The sequence below is a fragment of the Apus apus genome, chromosome 4, assembly GCF_020740795.1.
Source record: "Apus apus isolate bApuApu2 chromosome 4, bApuApu2.pri.cur, whole genome shotgun sequence".
Taxonomy (NCBI): domain Eukaryota; kingdom Metazoa; phylum Chordata; class Aves; order Apodiformes; family Apodidae; genus Apus; species Apus apus.
Genome location: NC_067285.1, coordinates 106,456,901 through 106,474,067, shown reverse-complemented (window position 1 = coordinate 106,474,067; position 17,167 = coordinate 106,456,901).

Sequence of the window (17,167 nt, the reverse complement as noted above, 5' to 3'; positions counted from 1 at the left end):
CTGCATACATTTCTTCCCTTAAGGCTTCTGCCAGTTGCTTTGTGACCAGGCTCTTTGGAAAAAATCCAGCTGGTTGCTCCCAGCTCTCCAGCTGGGACATCTCGTTTCTGAAGGGCTGGCTGCCAAATAGGCTGGGTTGTGCTTTCCTCAGAAGACAAGAGAGGGCTGGCAGGTGAAATGCCACTGATCCCAGCCCTGATTTTAATTGGGAAGCTCACATGGCTGCCAGAGCTGCATCCCTGGTGGAGCAGTGGTGTGGAGGGTACAGCACCTCCAGTGTTGTTGTGGCTTTCCCAGGCACAGCTGCTCTGGATAGGCTTAGACAATGTTGGGCTTAAAAGTGTCAAGTGATACTGTTGTGTCTTAAATGCAGTAGCTAAGGCTCAGCTCTGGAGCCAGAATGTTGCTGCTCTACATGGCCCCTGAGCTCTGGACCACACCAAGCTCACCCACTGCCCCGCGTGGTCCAGCTTGCCTTTCCCCTGCTGCTTGGGTCATCATGCTGGACCATGATGGAGCTCACGGGATGACATGTTGAAGCTGAACAGTCTTTGGTGGTTCTCTGCATCTACTGTGCCCCTTTCAGGGGGCACTGGTTTATTCAAGAGTGCTGTGTGGAAAAGATCCCACAGCTCATTGCTTGTGCCCCCCAGTAGTGGTTTTGCAGCACCTCTTGGAGAGCTTCTTGCTTCTCCTGCACCAGATAGCCATGGTTGGCACAGACCTGCATTGGGATCATCACTGTCCCTCTTGGTCATGATAAGATGGTTATGAGTTTGGTCCTGAGCAGAACTTGTGATCTGAGCCTACTGTCGGAAACCCCTTGAGAGTCAATTATCAACTGTCAAGACTAATTTCAATAGAGAATCCCATCAGTATGAGATGGCATGAGATGCTTCTAATTTATTTTGGTGGTTTCTCCTTCCAAGGACACACTAGCTGGAGCGTGGGAAGGAGTTGGAGCATCTCTTGGGTTTTAGCCTCAGCTGGTAAAGGTGATGGCTGGGAAGACTGCCTCAAATTTAGGTGAAGGTTGTGTTGGAGATGTGAAGGAACTTCCCCCAGCTGAGCCAGGTGCTTGAGTTTTTACATTGCTGTGCATGTGGGTTGTGGCAGCCCACTGCCTTGCTGTGCTGCCCACCTGGCAGCTCTCCTTAGTGTCGTGGCTGCTTCTGCTGATCCCTGTGCAGTGGGCACTGCTCGGGTGTCCTCTGCTTGGAGGGGACTGGGGCAGAGCCCTTACTCACTGGGAACGCACCTTACAGGGTGAGAACATGATATCCATGCAGGGGTGTCTTAAAAAAAAGTTAAAAAGAAAAAAAAAATAATTTAAAAGGGAAAACATTGCATTGCTGTGGCTGAGTCTACAGCCTCAGGGCTGCCCCCACAGCCTCAGGGCTGCCCCAGCCCAGCCCCCTGGCAAGGCCTGAGCAATTCTCTCTGGAGTCAGTGGAAAGGCTCCATGCATCCTGAGCAAACTGGCATCTCATGCACACGTACTTGGCAATAAGCTGTGGGAAGCTTGGCCCCTGAGCAGTTCCAGGCCCATAATGCTGAGCAATCAAAGCAGCAAGGGAAGTGTTTTCTAATCTAAAAATCATGTGATGTTTTCCCTCCTGGAAGCAGTCAGCTCCTGCAAGATGCTTTAGGCACAGCAGCTGGAATTCATCCCTGCTGGGGGATGCCCTTTGCAGCACTTCTTGCCGCAGGACAGCTCGGGGCACTGCCATCAGCCACAGCTGTTCTGCCCCTTGTCTCCCTGTTAAGTGCAGTCTGTGGGAGGGATTCCTGAGCAGGCCTTTCCCTCAGCCTGCCTGTGAGCCTGTCCAGCACAGGACGGGAGCCAGGCTCTTCGCTGCATGGTCCATCTGCTCCTGTCTCTGTGGTGCGTGTGGCTCGGGAAGCAGCTGGAGGGTCTAGAGTGCCACAGGGCACTGGATGGAGAGAAGGATGTGGATGCTGCTGGCAGCAGTTGGAGAGAAGCAGGAGTTAGTTGGCTGGTGAGGCCTATTTTAACTGGTGTTTGTTGGAAGCAAGATGGGTTTAACGGTGCTTTAAGGAGGCTGTAAGGATGCTCTGTGCCCATGGGGTGTGTGAAGCTGGTTGGCCACTGCAGGCAACGGGTTGTGGTGGGGCGTGGGAGCAGGACCAGTGCTGGTGATGCTGCAGAGGGGTTTGCACCCCTAAAGCCAGTGTCACAGCTCACAAGACACAAGCTGTTCCACTTCTGCTACATGAGGGATGGATGCACCTAAATTCTTAAAATCCCAGGGGCCAGCCCTGCGGCTTGACTCATCTCAGCATTGCCCTTCAGCAAATGCAGGGGGTGAGCAACCCCGAGGAGGTCTGTCTGTCCCCTGGGCTGGGACCCAGGATTCCCCCCTGCTCTTGTCCCCGTGTGAAATGAGGCAATACTTTGTTGTGACTTTACTGGTCCCCGTGTAGGAGAAGCAGGACTAAGGGTTGGGTTTGGATGTGCCCCAGACCTACAGCAGGAGCAGAAAGCAGATGTGCCTGGTGGGGTGGAGGGCTAAGGCCCCTTCCTTGCTGTGACAAACTTCATCTCAGTGCTGGGGAGAGCAGAATAAGGCTCTGGAGGGAGAGAACAGAAAGTTCTCTGGTAAGAATTCCCAAAGGAACTGTGGTTTTACAAAACCTCCTCACGATCCTCGCTGCTGCCGGTCCATGCTGCAGCCCTGCTGCCTTTTCATGTGCCAGATTTGCTGGCTGAGGTGCCAGTGGGTAGGGACTGACTGCAGGGATTCCCAGATTGCCAAACGCACAAGGGCAGGAACCAGCTCTGGTTATTTCTGAATTAACCACCTCATTGTCAGTGGCTGGGAGCCTGTGTTCCATTACTGCTGGTGCGATGCTGTTGATATGCACTCTGAAGCTTAATAAAGGCATTTCAATGCCACACTAACTGGGGTCTTGCAGTGGAATATACTGTACCTTGTAAAGAAAACAAAGGGATGCAAACTGTTAAATAAGCTTTAACATGCAAAAAGATAATTATTTTTTTTTTCCTCCCTCAAAATATATCCACACAGAATCTTGAGCAAAACAATGGTGTGCTTTTGCATCTCTCAGTAATAGAAACTATGCACAGATGATTACATGAATCTTCCACCCAAAAACTGCCACCTGAATGGCCATTTGGAGTACCTTGCACTGAAAAAAAGACGAGAATTACCTGAACAGCAGAGGGTTCAGTTAAAACACAGTATCCTTTCAAACAACAACCCCTAAGTCAGCGTTTAGAGTTTGATCAATGTTTAAAATAGCTGTTCAGTGGTGCCTTTGCATTATGTGAGGGTCAGCTGGGGGAGAGAATATGCTTTCAACATCTAAATAGTGGAAGATGGACTTAGTGAGACCAAGAGCATAACAAATAGATAATGCAACTGGAAATTTACTTACGAGTAACACACTTGAATGCAGAAGCAGCTACTCCTATGTAAGTGTAATGAACATGTATCTAACGTTTTCTTTTCCTCCAAAGCTTTGTCCTTTTGACTTGTAATATGTATATTTGCTTTTTTAAAAATATAATTAGGTTTAACAAAGCATCCGTTGCTTTGTGAGTTGTACTTACGATTGTGCTGGGCTGTTAGCTTGAAGCAGTTTGTGTGCTCGTGTTATTTTATTGAAGCAAAAGTCTTGAGAAAAAAATGCAGTAAAGGTAAAGAAAAAAAAATATTTTTTTGGTAGTGTTAAGCAGATGTGTGGTTTGCATTTGGGACAGGTCCAATGTCAGTTGAAAAAAAACTGGTTAAACCAAACAACCAAACAAAAACCGGGGCTAAATTACTTACCAGAACTGGTGATGGTGAAGGCAGTGGCTTTTTAGTTCTCAGGTTACAGGCTCAACTCATGCCTAGAAAGAAACTCGGATTCCCCCAGACAGCCTCTTACTCTGCATCTCTTCACTGTCGTGCAAGACCGATGTGAAATGAGTCTTGTGTTTTCTGTGTGCAGCATAGTATGTACTGTACTTTGTAACGGGAAGCGGCTGCAAGTCCTCCAAGACAAATGAACATATTTTAAAACAGCAATAATTACCAATGTAAAGCAAATGAGCACGCGGGGGAGAGAGCACGGGGAGATGTTAATGAAGATGACACTTGGGAACACGCTGGCATCAGTGCTGCTGTTGCAACTGGGAAGGAGCAGGGCGAGGTGCTAGGAAAGGCCATCGGGCTCTGGGACTGGGCTTCACCGTGCCAGAGAACCTGCCCCTGTAAGGTCCCGCCCACCCAGGTCCTTCTCAGTTGTCAGTCCCTACAGAGCGTGGGTTTCTCACCACAGCTTTAAGGGTGAGTGACTGCAAATACTGATCCTGGTGGGAGAGAGAGACACAAGGAAGAGCTGTCAGAGTCACACAGAGGAAGGTAAATGCTCATTGCCACAGACACGTATCCCTGTGTGCTCTGCTGCTGCATTCCTGGGGCACAACAACAGCAGAAAACAGAATAAGCTAATCTAATTGAGGGAAGCAGCAGTCTGTTGGAAAGCTGTTTGTGTCCCATCAAGGCATATGGATACAAACCAGTTCCTCTGGCGTGGCAGGACATCTTGAGACCTGTGCTGGTTGGCCCTTGGGGTGCTTTAGGCATTGGAGCTCCAGCCTCCACGGCGTTATCCTGGTCTCCATCCTCTGTCAGCAGAGCCCGGGGAGCCAGCCAGCTCTGGAGGGGCAGCAGGGTGTCCTTGGGCAGGGTGGGGCCAGCTGCTCTGGAGCAATGACTTGTAGGTACTTCAGTTCTGTTCCTGATGGCCGCTGTAACTGTGAAAATTAACCAGACCTGCTGTGATAAATTTGGTTATATAAGGTTTATTTGGTTAATTTTTTATAAGCGAAAACTGAAAAGATGAAAGAGAATTGTAATATGAAAGCAACTGCTGTAAATAATGTACGAATGAATAAAATATAAAACTTATGTCAGTTTTTTTCCTAAACTGTCTTGCTGTGGAGTTACTGACACTGCAGTGCAGACGGTGCCTCCATCTTCTCCAGCTCCCAGTCCATCATGGGCAAACACCACTCCTTCCTGTTTTCATTGATAAAAGGAGTATCTTTTTGTGTGTGTCATGCATGTCCTTGGATTACATTTCCACGCTGTTCCAGCTCGCTGACTAATGCTAACGTGCTTGGAAGAGTCAAGTGTACTTGGAGCTGCATATAGTGAATGTAGAGCAATCCTTCAGCATTGCATTGCTGGTGCTGCCCTGCCATGGGACCCTCCCAGCACAGGTCTGCCCAAGGCCACGTGCTTCCATTTGCTGGTTGAGCACTTGCACCCAGAATCCCACCTGAGATCGGCAATAGCCCCAAGAAATGTCCCGTTGGAGCAGAGGACCAAACAAAACCACGTGGTGTCTTTTACCTGCCACCAAGGACATGCAGCAATAGAGTCAGTAGTATTGGTGAGGACATTTTCACAGTGGAGGCAGAGCTGTGGGGTTCCCTGAGTCACACAAGCCTCTTTGTCTTCCCTACACCTCTGCGTTTCCTTAGGTAAAAGCCAGCCCACATGGGCCATTCCCCACCCACACGAGGCTGTTTCTGACTAACTTTTGGGCATGTCTCTGAGGCAGGGAACCACTGGCCTCTGATGTGGGCAGTGGAGGTGGGGCTCCAGCCTTCTGGCCAATTAGGTACAGCTGATGGCTGCTGAAGTGGCCTTTGGGGTTGTTTATTCCTGAAAAGCAGTTTTGGTAGCAGTTAAAAAAGGCTGGTGGGAGAGCCTTGGGACAGGGACACCCAGACAGGGACACCCTCCCTGGCAAACTGGCACTGAAGATGACCCAGGCAGCACCCCCCAGCAAGGACAGTGGATGCCAGCACCATCCTGGTGCTGGAGGTTGAGGCTTTGGGACATGCAGGGTTCTGGATGTGCAGGGTTATCTGGTTGAGCAGCCAGGCAGGGGTCAGGTTAATGCCTTTTCCCTGTCACTTGTCAGCTTTGTCCAGAGGGGCAGATGCCAGATTGCACCCAGGGGAGGAGTAACAGTGCACCTCTGGGACTGATGGTGATGTGCTGTGGGAACTGGGGGGTTCTGGGGAGGAGAATGGCTCCAACTTCAGTCAGGTGTGCAAGCTTTGTTTAATACCAAAGCTACCAAAATGCCATCCCAAATGGCTTTAGAAACATAACAGCTAAGTGCAAGGAAAGCTGGGTTAGTTTTAGAAGCTGTGCTGTGGGTCTGAAAGCTCCTCAATTAACTGCTGTTTGGCTCTGACTCTCCACTGACAGGCCACACATTCCTGTCCTGGGCCCTTGTCCTTCCCCATCACGGTAGCGTGCTTTGGGTAAAAAAAATTAATGGAGACAAGGACTTTGTCCCCATGCCCTGGTATCCCAGGTCTGTGCCTCCTGCCATAGGTGAGACAGGACCTCACAACCTCCCCCCCACAACTGCAAGCTCCCCAGCACACCTGCTAGCAGACCCACCACAAGCTGTCCCCTCCACCATAATGGTGGCCTCAGCTCAGTGGCCTGATGCTCTCACAAGAAAAGGAGGGACACTGAGGCTGGAGCCAGGCAGAGAAGCCCTTGGGTCTAACAAATTGAGCACATAAAGCCCACAAAACTGCTGTTACCTTGGTTGAACAGTTACGAAGTTGTTCCGTCCATCCAGTCCATCTGTCTGTCCAATCCATCTGTCCATCCATCCCTGCTGACCCACCTTTTCCCAAGAGACAAAGCTGTTAAGTTCCCACTCATAGGTTCCCAAGAGCATTCCACCACAAGCTCACTGCACACCCAGGCTGCTCTTCACTGCTGGCTCTGTTCTGTCTATCAGGTAGGCTGAGCACCTGATGGCAAGCTCTGGGGTTCCTCTTGTCCTCCCCGTGTCTCCACAGCTGCAGAGCTTGGGATCATTTCATAGCTGCTCTTCATCTGGAGCTATAAACTGGGCCGCCTTCTGCTTATCTCTGCAGCAAGGACTGACTAGCAGCAAGAAGGATTTTGTGACCCTGTGCCTCATGGCTGTGTTTTGGTACAGGCTGAGGTGTATTCTGAGTGTATCCAGTAGGGTATGTTTGGGATCCCTTGCCCTGGGAGCAGTGAATGTGGTAAATGCTCACCATGGTGGGACATGTGGTCTGGCCACCTGGCAGGACATCCAGCCTCCCTGCTCCAGACTGCATTTCTACTCCGTCATCCCACCACCTTCTACAGCCATTGCACCACCACCTGCCAGCCTCACAAAAAGCCCTCACATCCCTACTTGGCTCCAGCCAAAGGAGTCACCGCTAAGTCCAGCAAGAGCCAGTGTCTGCTTGGACTACTCCTGAGGGAATTTCCTTCACCTGGTTGGAGGCTATCACTGAGCTTGCTGCTACATTTCCATCTCTGTTCCCTTGTTCACACTCCTCATTCCCTTCTCCCCAGCTGTGTTACACAAATGTAAGTACCAAAAATAATCAGTAGCAAAATTATCTTCCATTTTAATAAATAGGAAGAACTCATTTGCCAGAGAGAGTGAATGTGTCCCATCCCAAAGATATTTTTTTTGTTGCAGTTATTTATAGCAGTACTTGCTACAGAAGCAAAGCAAAACAGCTTCTTTTTACTGCTTCATCATCTCAAGATATGGTTTCACTCCTCTGGGAAGCAAAGACCTTGGAGTAAGCTTCCTTCTGAAACAGACTCCTCATCAAGCAGGCTAAGGCACCACAGGATGTTTGCTTGGCTCCCTGAAGTCCTCACAGCCCACAGTTTGGCACAGCACTTACATGTTATTGCCAGGATAAATTCAGGACCTGGCAGTTCTTGCCACCTAAGTTTTCCAGGTTGGTCATCCTTACGAGGTGAAAGCTGCAGAGGTACCAGCTCTGACACTTAACAGCAGTTATGTATAAGATGCTGGGATGTCAGCTTGGTATGGGAGAAAGACAGAGCTTAAAGCTTTCATGTTTATGGTCATGTAATTTTTTCTTTAAAAGTTTCTCAATTTTGGTCAGGAAATTAACATTACTTTTTTTTTGAGGTATGTTTTTTTTTGCTTTCTGCACTTGACTGTATTTTAAAAGTCAATAGAGTAAATTCAGCACCTGAGGTCAGTTATAACGGAAGAGGAATGAGCACTGGAGAGAGATTAATCTACTCACGTGGATGTCGAAGGCAGGGTCAGATGAATCATGCTCTAGAAATGCTCATTTCATTCCGTTAATGGCCAGTCCAAGGTGAGTCTAGACCAGTCCAGCAGTAGATGTCTATCCTATAAACACCAAAGGTGAGATAAATCTCAGCATGATGTCTCTGCAGAAAAGCTTAATTGTACCTGAGAACTCAGGGAAGCTGAAGGACAAACTCTCTCTTCTTTTTTTTTTTTTTTTTTTGGCAAATATTCACTGGGGCTTTAAAGATAACTGATCGTATTCAGTCACCAAAACTTAAAAAAAATCACCACAACAACAAAACAAACACCACAACTTAAAACCTGAACCTTATTTCTGGTTGTGACTTCTTTAGAGACACTTTAAGGAACAGAAGAAAAAGCTAGAAGCCAGTGAACCATTAAAAAACCTTTCCAGGGGAGGAGGAGGACAGTTTGGCACTAGGTTGTTCTCACTTGCAGCTTCCAAGAGTGTTTGGGGGAAGGATGAGCAAATGGTCACAAATGCTTGTTCTTCACCTTTGCTTAGCTTGTAAGGTGGAGAACCTTCCATTTTGGTGTCCCACTATTGATGAGATCTTCCTCCTGCTTGTAAAGGCTGGGAGGTCTCAGAGTTCCTGCAGCCATTAGAAGGGGAAGTCAAGCCCTCAAACCCAGGAGGATCACTCCTCAATTAATTGCCTGAAAATTAACTCCTCGGATACAGATTTTCTTTTTCTTTTGTGTCTTGTTTTCGGTTTTGTTTTTATTTTCCTTTCCATGGATATAGAGGAGCTGAGCAATCCAAGAGGTGCTTGCAGGGTAGTTAGTCCTGTTTGTAATGCTTTGTTCTGACACAAGCCCCCTGCCTAGAAAAATGACCTCATGCTGCATGTAAAAACTGCACAAATAGCTAAATTTTTGTTCCAGCTCAGAAAACGGGTGAGATGAACCAAAAGGAGGAGCCTTTGTGCCAAGCCTTTTCAAGCTGAAAGGGTGGCAGAGGCTGAGGGAGCAGGGCCATGCCTGACACTGCACATGCCCCAAGGCAAACGTTCTCCAGCAAACACTGTAGGGAAATCCCATCACGAATACACACAGAGACAAATGCAAGACAGAGAAGCAGTTCTTCCTTTCATTTTAGCACAGTATATCCAGCAGAACATCACCTAAAATAACTCTGAGATGAAGCACAGGGGAAGAAAAACCCCACACATTACATTTTTTGTAATTCTGCTTCACATTACAAAGATCAGCTTTCTATTCAAAACACTCTCTACAGCCTGAAGAATGAGGCCTCTCTAAAGAATGAGGCCTAAACAAGGCTTTTCATTAATATTATTATTATTAGCCTGTGTATGTCAATTAACCTAACAAGTCCTGAAAATACGTGCATTCTATAAGAAAGCTACAATTTTTTCTCTTATGAATGTATAGATATGTATTATACATCCACCTCTTCCACTGAGTCCACTGTAAGAAAGAACCCAAGTAGAGATTATACCTTTTGCCTCACTCATGTGGTTCAAATGACAGGGAAAAATACACTGAGCAACCACAACCTCCATTCCCATAAAGTTTTGTTAAGTGTTATACACAGAAGAAAGAAATTAACTGTTCATCAGAAGCTATTTCAGATTAAGTTAAGTGGGACATCGGTGCCCTCAGAAGGGTGGGGAGCTGAGAAAATGGTGAGGAAATGAAAACAAATGAAAAGCCTTGCAAAAAAAATTAAAAACCAAAAATATCAAAACACACTGAAAACTACTATCTACAAATGCAATAATGTGAAAACTTCCCACTAGGTGTTGTACTGCTTTGGTTCTCAAAAACTTGCATGGCTGGCACTTGGGCACATTAAACTGCAGTAAAAATGTCCTTGATAAGCTATTAAATTTTCACAAGGCTGAGGTGCTTCTCACTGGTGCTAGATCTGAGCTTTTCATCATTGCCTTTTTAGTCTCCTAAATGTCAGATCGTATCCATGATAGTTATAGACAAACTCCTTCAGGCTGGCCACTGGGGGAGGAGTGCAATTCACCTTCATGCTTCAGGTCTCTCTGCAGTGTTCAAAACCAGTCTTTGAGATTTAGGGCATCCTGGCAAGATTCCCTCACTGTGACTTGCAGAAATACTGCATTCAGAGAAGACAGATGCTGGGGTTTTTACCCTCATTCTAAACAAACACAATAGACTTTGATATGAGTAGTAATGCTCTGTGGAACTACAAAGGACATGAGTCAGCTGGCTAAACATAAGGATCTAGTATCATTTGAGACACCCTGTGTTTAGAAGACTTGAAGTGAGCACAACCAGACTGTGTGCATTGCTTTGGGAGAGCTAATAAGCTGGAAAAGCAAGCAATATTGTTGTCTTCTTCCTTACTCTCATGCTGAGTCATTTAGGTTCATTATACATTATGTTTGCATAGCAAATGTGAACAAGTCACCCAGCTAGCTTGAGCACTTGCAAGTTAAGCAGTCTAAAAAATAAATATCCTTTCCCCCTACAGGGTTGTTTGTCTTCCTAGGCTCTGAATATGTCTGAAAAGCACAACTCAGTCACATGATTGTCTACTATTTCTACAGTAGCCTTTTAATTGATATCAGTGTCGTGACACCTCTAGTCCTAGGAATGTGCCCTCCCTATGTATCATTAAAAATAAATGCAGATTTCAATAGGACAAATCATAGTGAAATGAACAGGGTACATGATAAAACAGTTCTTTAGTCATTTCGTTGAAGCAAAATTACTCAACATGTCAATATGTTAATAAACTGCAAAATTATTCATTGAGATGGTTTGTTTCTTCATCATGTCATAGTGTCAAAGGATTTGTCACCAGCACTTCCGCACAGATTTTCGGGTCTTTTTGCATATGTAAGGAAGTCTTAAGGGAAAACAGCACAGAAGCTCAGGCCCCACAAAAGGCCACGTCAGAACTGTAAGAGCTGTGAATTTAACATACTTCAAAAGCATACTAATATAGACTAATATATCAAAGTCTGCCTTATTTTCCTTCCTATACTCGAATTCTTAGAAAACTATTTTTAAAATTTGTATGATTAAATTGAAGAAAGATTTTTGTCAGCAATGTGCAATAGCCAAATACTCCTTGTATTGAAACAACTACACATTTAATGGCAGACTTTAAAGATCACTCTAAGTGTTGGGGTGACTGGCCAGAGACCACAGAGCTATTGCTGGCAGTGCTGTGTATTATTGTATAAAACCTGTATCAGGTGAGAAATGAGGTCAAGGCAAGGGTCAACATTCAGGATTGTGTCTTTGTTCCACTAAATCAGAGAATGTTACACACCTCTGTTTACTTTCACTTCACTGCTAATGAGTTTCGTAAAGGTTGCATGATTTACATATTGTAGAGCTGAAGGAAATAAGTTCAAGCCACTTTGTCTCTAGAGCATCTCTCTGAACAAGGTGTTTTACACCAGAGTGCAGCTGCCAGGCAGTCTTCAGAGTGCAGTTCCCTGACACTTGGTCAGGTATTGTCTACACTTTAAGAGATGGGCCAAAGTATCTTTGCCCCCCTTCCCTCCTTTCCTTCAGGAATACTCACAGAGTGAGACTTAAAAGGGATTCCTCTGGATCTGCGACCCAATGGAGGTGTCACAGCAGGGAAGCAATATGGTACAGAGTTTTTTACAGGACCTCCACTGGAGTACTTACCTTCACAAACAGCTTTTCCAGCCCAGTCTGTGGTCCCTGCTGTTGTAACACCATGGAGCTACCAACACTGTACTAAGAATGAATTGTCATTATGAGCATGGAGGCACTTGTTGAAATAGAACAGAGTAACATTTTGGTTAGTTTACTGGAACATGAAGTTCTTGGAAGTGAGATCACTTATCTTAGTTTTATTTTTCTGGCAAAATGTTTTCATTAAAGCAAGCCATTTAGTTCCTAATTAATTATTCTTTCTAGGAGTGCTACAAGGGTTAGACATTTACCTTGTAAATGCCAACCATTTAGCCTATCCTGTTTAGTCTAATAAAACCTATTTATGACTCCTACAAACCATCCCAATTATTGCAAGTCCAAGGCTTCAGATGGGTTGGTTGAATTTCCAGCCCTTACTTAGTTTACAGATTAAGAATCTGCTTCTCTCCAATGCCAGACCATCAAGAGACACATACAGGGCAGGTAACTCCAAAACAGTCTCTAGAGATGAGACATGAGTCTCTAAGGAAAACAAGAAATGTAAGACCATTTCTCATAAAATCTATTTGATACAGCCTGCCAGCTTCATGCCTGTGTCCTGCCTACCACCATTGCCAGAAGCTGCACTCTCACAGTCCAGGGCCATACCCTGGTGGAATGAGAGGACTACTCAGTAATTCCACAAGGAATTGATCTGAAATCCTCTGTTGTGTGTAAGCAAAAAATCAAGAGCTATCCCAATGGACACTGTGAGAAGGAATGTCTCAGCCTTTAAGCAATAAAGTGTCTGGAAGAGATAGCCCAGATGGAATTTCAGACAACCTCAGGCAAGAAACCCTGATGCACTCCAAGATAATGTGCTGGAAGGGCTGCTCTAAATTGTACATCATGGTTTTTCTCTGAATCTCTTACTGATGCTAAAGCTACAAGGGAGGGTTGAGAATTTGGATGCCTGCACTGACGGCCAAGTTCAAAATTATCAGTACCAAAGGGTTCAAAACCTTCCTGTTAGTTGCTTAATTGTGGGAAGCAGATTCATTATGACATCTTCATGCTTTTAAGTTGAGTCTTTTCCATGCAGGTTTCCTTTAGCCTCTGTTTACCTGCTGGTTTCTCTCATATCACTTGTCTTTGGGAATGGGAACCCATATTTTTCAATTGTGTATCAAGAAGGGTTTTCAAAACAGACTTTTCACCCAACAGCTTTATGAAACAGGCAACAGGATGATTTGCTTCTCCATTTCTTCAAGGCAGGAAAAGGAAATACCTGGAGATCAAACACTTTTAGTCTACAATGTGAGGTTCATGTAGGCAGTAAAAGGATTTAAATACCATAGTTTCCCCACTCTTACTAATGTGTTTAGCTGTATCACAAACAGGACAATACTTTAAGCTGGTAGATTTGGAAAAAAACAAGTATAGAAAGATTTTGCTGTTGCTGGGGACAGAATGTCCTTGGGCTAAGAAATGAAAAAAAAATATAAATAAATGTCACTGGCACCTGTTAGGTACAGAAGTATCAGTGTTCAAAACAGAGCAGGAGGCGGAGCAGAGCAGGGAGGGAATAACACCTACTGCCAAGATAATTTATTGAAAAGCTGAAATCTAAGGAAACTAGAAACAAGTTTTAAGGATAAGAGATCACACCAAAAAAAAGCTGAAATGCTCACTATTGAGTCAAAAGGTGATGGAAGGGAAGCAAGAACACTCTGTGCCATTAGTGTGGAGCATGAAGAAGGAGGACACGAAGGATGAATAATGCAGAAGTGATGTCAAAGGGAAAGAGTCTTCCAGCTCACAGGCAAAAGTTGTGCATTTCACTGGGTTGTACCTATGGGCAGTTACACAACAAAGAAGTAAGTCTGCTTTGTTCTGATTTACAATGACATGCTTAACACAGTGAAGCATTACCCATATTGGAGGCTGGAACCAGAGTCTAGGCTCTTCTGTGGGATGTGGTAACTCAGAGGCTGGAATTTTATTTTTTCTTCTTTTTAAAATTTTTTATTCTTTTCTATTTTTTTTTTTAAGCTCTCTGGCAGAGCTTAAAATATAGTTTATATACAGGGGCCAGCCCCAAGAGGGAGCACAGAAAGCTCCCCTGGAGAACATCCTGTAATCTGGTGGTTCATGCCTTTCCGTGGATGATGGATGTTGAAAGCCTTTCAGGGAGAAAGATTTCCTACACTTTGCAGATAAAAGGACAGGAGCAGCAGCAACATCCATTGCTGTGGCTGCCTTTTGAACAAAGGAACTGCCTCCACAGTGTTACAATGAAAAGCCATGAATATCAGTGGAAAGGAGGTGAATCCCAGAGGAGGCACTTAAATCCCAAGTGGGCAGAATCTGTCACACTGTCCTGTGCACAGGTTTGGGTTTTTTTTTTATGCAGGCTACTTAGGTATTCAGAGAGCTGGCCAACATAGGATAGGTCTTGAGCATTTGATGGAGTTCTAAGTGTATATCTGATCCTAAAAATGCTATGTGACTCCAACAGTCTGCCAGCTCCTGCTCCTCCTGCCAGGCTGAGCAACGCTGAGTAATCCTGATAGTAACAGCTGGTGAAAAGAGAGGTCAGGAGTTCGTTTGACCCAACCTGGACTTCTAGATAAGCAAAGATAAATTGCCCATCTCAGAAGGTCGTTAACAAACTGGAACAGCTGCCTGTGTGGAAAAGATGGACAGACCAAATGCATGAGCAGGAAATGGAGGGCAGGGCTGAGTCTGCCATGTGGGGGATACACACAGGCACTTCATGGCCAGCTAGGAGTTCATGGTGTGCATCCTGCAAGTTGCAGGGACACAGACTGCACCAAGTCTTGAGATCTTAGTCCTCAATAATCCTCCAAAAGTATGCCAGTTTGCCTTCTGCCTTCACACCAGTGTATGCAGAATGAGCCTTGGACATGTGATAAAGTGGTGCCCTTACTGCTTGGTTCTCTTCCTTTTGTTAGCTCATTCTGGAAATTTAAAACCAGGAAGTTGTAAAAGCAGAAGGGGCAAACCTGGTGTCCAGAGGAGCTCACAGTCCCCCTCTAGGACACAAGAAGGAGTGTATGTGCCCTGCATTGCACACAGAGGAAGCAAAAGCCAACACATTTCAGATTGTGCCTGTCAGGTCCTGATGGCTCTCAAAGGATCCACCCTCATGCTCACCTTTGGATAGAAGACAGGTGCGTGGTTTTGCTTCTTCCATGCTCCCAAATGGAGTGACACCAATAGTTCTGAAGAGAGTCTTCAGATGGAAAAAATTCCAGTGTTTCTGGCTGAAAAGAGAGAAAAAAAAAATCATCAACATGTAGATGCTTCAGAGTGGTGTTATGAGTTCTACTAAATGCACCACATGTAGTATTTGGTACTGTGAGCCTTGATGCTCATTTTGTGATTTGGGCTTGTAGGTTGCAGAGGCATGTTTTTCTCAAAATTGAAGCAGGGGGGAAAAATAATCTCTGAAGTCATAATCATGTACCTTAAACATGATTAGGATACATGGAAGAAATATTTCAAGAAATGTAGGTGTTGCCCAACACTGAAAGAAACCCAGCAATTTCTAATGGAAGACTGGTGATCACAAACTTTATCCCCTGCCCAGTCTTAAGAAGCTGTCTACAAATCTACACGAGAATAGTGTTTTAAGTCCTTAGGACTTACTGACCTTGTAACTTCTTTCTAGGAAAAAGCCACTACTTTGTAAGTTGCTGTGTTTAAACAATCATAGAGTTTATGATATTACCTATAAAAGGAGTTACACTGGGGAAGGGAATACATAAAAATGATAACCATCTGAACAGAGTCACTTACAAAGATACAGACAGAAGTTACCAGTGCGGGTCTCTGTGGGAGTTTCACTTTAACCAGATGAAGATGCCTGCTTGAGACATGTGGAGGGGACTCCTGTCACCAGCCCTGAGACAGTGACCACCCACCCATCCTTTCCAAGACCTTTTTGATCAAGACATGCCCCATTTCCCAGGTCCCAGTAAAGCATGCTTAGCAACACAGTGTTTTGCACAGCAATGCTTTGCAGTCATTTCTGTAACACATTTTCCATAAGGAATTGACAATGAACAGTCAGTGGCAAGTAGGGAGATGTGCAGAGAGAAAGGGAAACAACAAAGAGAGGCCTGGAGACCCTGAATGCTACTATTTTTTGCTTCATCAAGTGAACATGATCCTTTAAACGTCAATGATGGGTCAGAAGAAAACCTTTAACCATTTTTTTTCTTCAGTATGAAGAAAAATCTATCTGCATTAGCTGAGACAGACTCCATCAGAAAACTCCAGTTTCTTTATCCCAGGAAAACTGCAGTGCTTAAAAAAAATTGCAATGGACTCTTTCCCTGATGCAAATTGGAACTTGACACTCTTATCCAGAGCTGAACTGGGTGAGTTTCTAGCTGGGAATAACTCATCAGGAAAGCAGGATGCTTCAGATCTGCTACTGGTGTCTACTTAGACTTGCAGAATAACTGAGGTTGGTGAGGACCTCTGATGGCCATCTGCTCCAATCCCCAGCTTCAAGCAAGGCCAACTTCAAAGATAGGTATGGCAGGGAGCTTTATTTCTTTTTACTTCATACAGAGCCCATCCAGAACTAGTAACTTACATTGTACTAGAAGCACCATCATTTTGCACTAGAGATGTAAAGTAAGGGTCTGATTTGTTGGTGTCATTAAAGAGCCAATGACACTTTTTCTGATGTGTGCTATGTGTTCTGTTCTCAAGGCCTTAACCTTAGAAGCCACAATCCCAGTGGGCTACTTAGTCATCATCCCTGTCCCAAAGCAGGATCAACTGAGCATATTTTTACAGATATCTGTCAATCCTGTTGCAGCAATGTACAGTAATAAAGATTCAAACAGCTCTACTCCAGTCCATTCAAATGCTTAATTATCAGTAGCATGCTTTAGAAAGGCTTGCTTAACATCTCCCCTAGTTATATCTTGCTGAAATTTAAGCCTCTGACTTCTCATTCTTTATCCAGAGGACCTGCAGAGCAGTTTATTACCATCTTTATGACTGCCTGTTTCATACTGAATAACTGCTTTCAGATCTCTCCTTGGTCTCCTCAAGGTTAAATGACTGAATTTCAGTCTTTCCTCACAGGTAATACTGTCTATAGCTCTGATCATTCTTGTTTCTCTCCCATGGGTTCCTGTTGCTCCACATCTTTTCTGAAGTGTAGTTCTGAAAATTGGGCAGAGCATTCAACTGAGCCCTTGGTGGGGCTGAAGCAAGCGAAGGGATTCTTGATCACTACGCAAACACCTACAGATTCCCAGGTCTTTTCCTGAAATTGATACCTTACCAGCTGTTCCCTGTCTAACTGGTTTTGCTTATATGTACAGCTATGCACTCATTCTCACCAAATCACTTCTTTTCA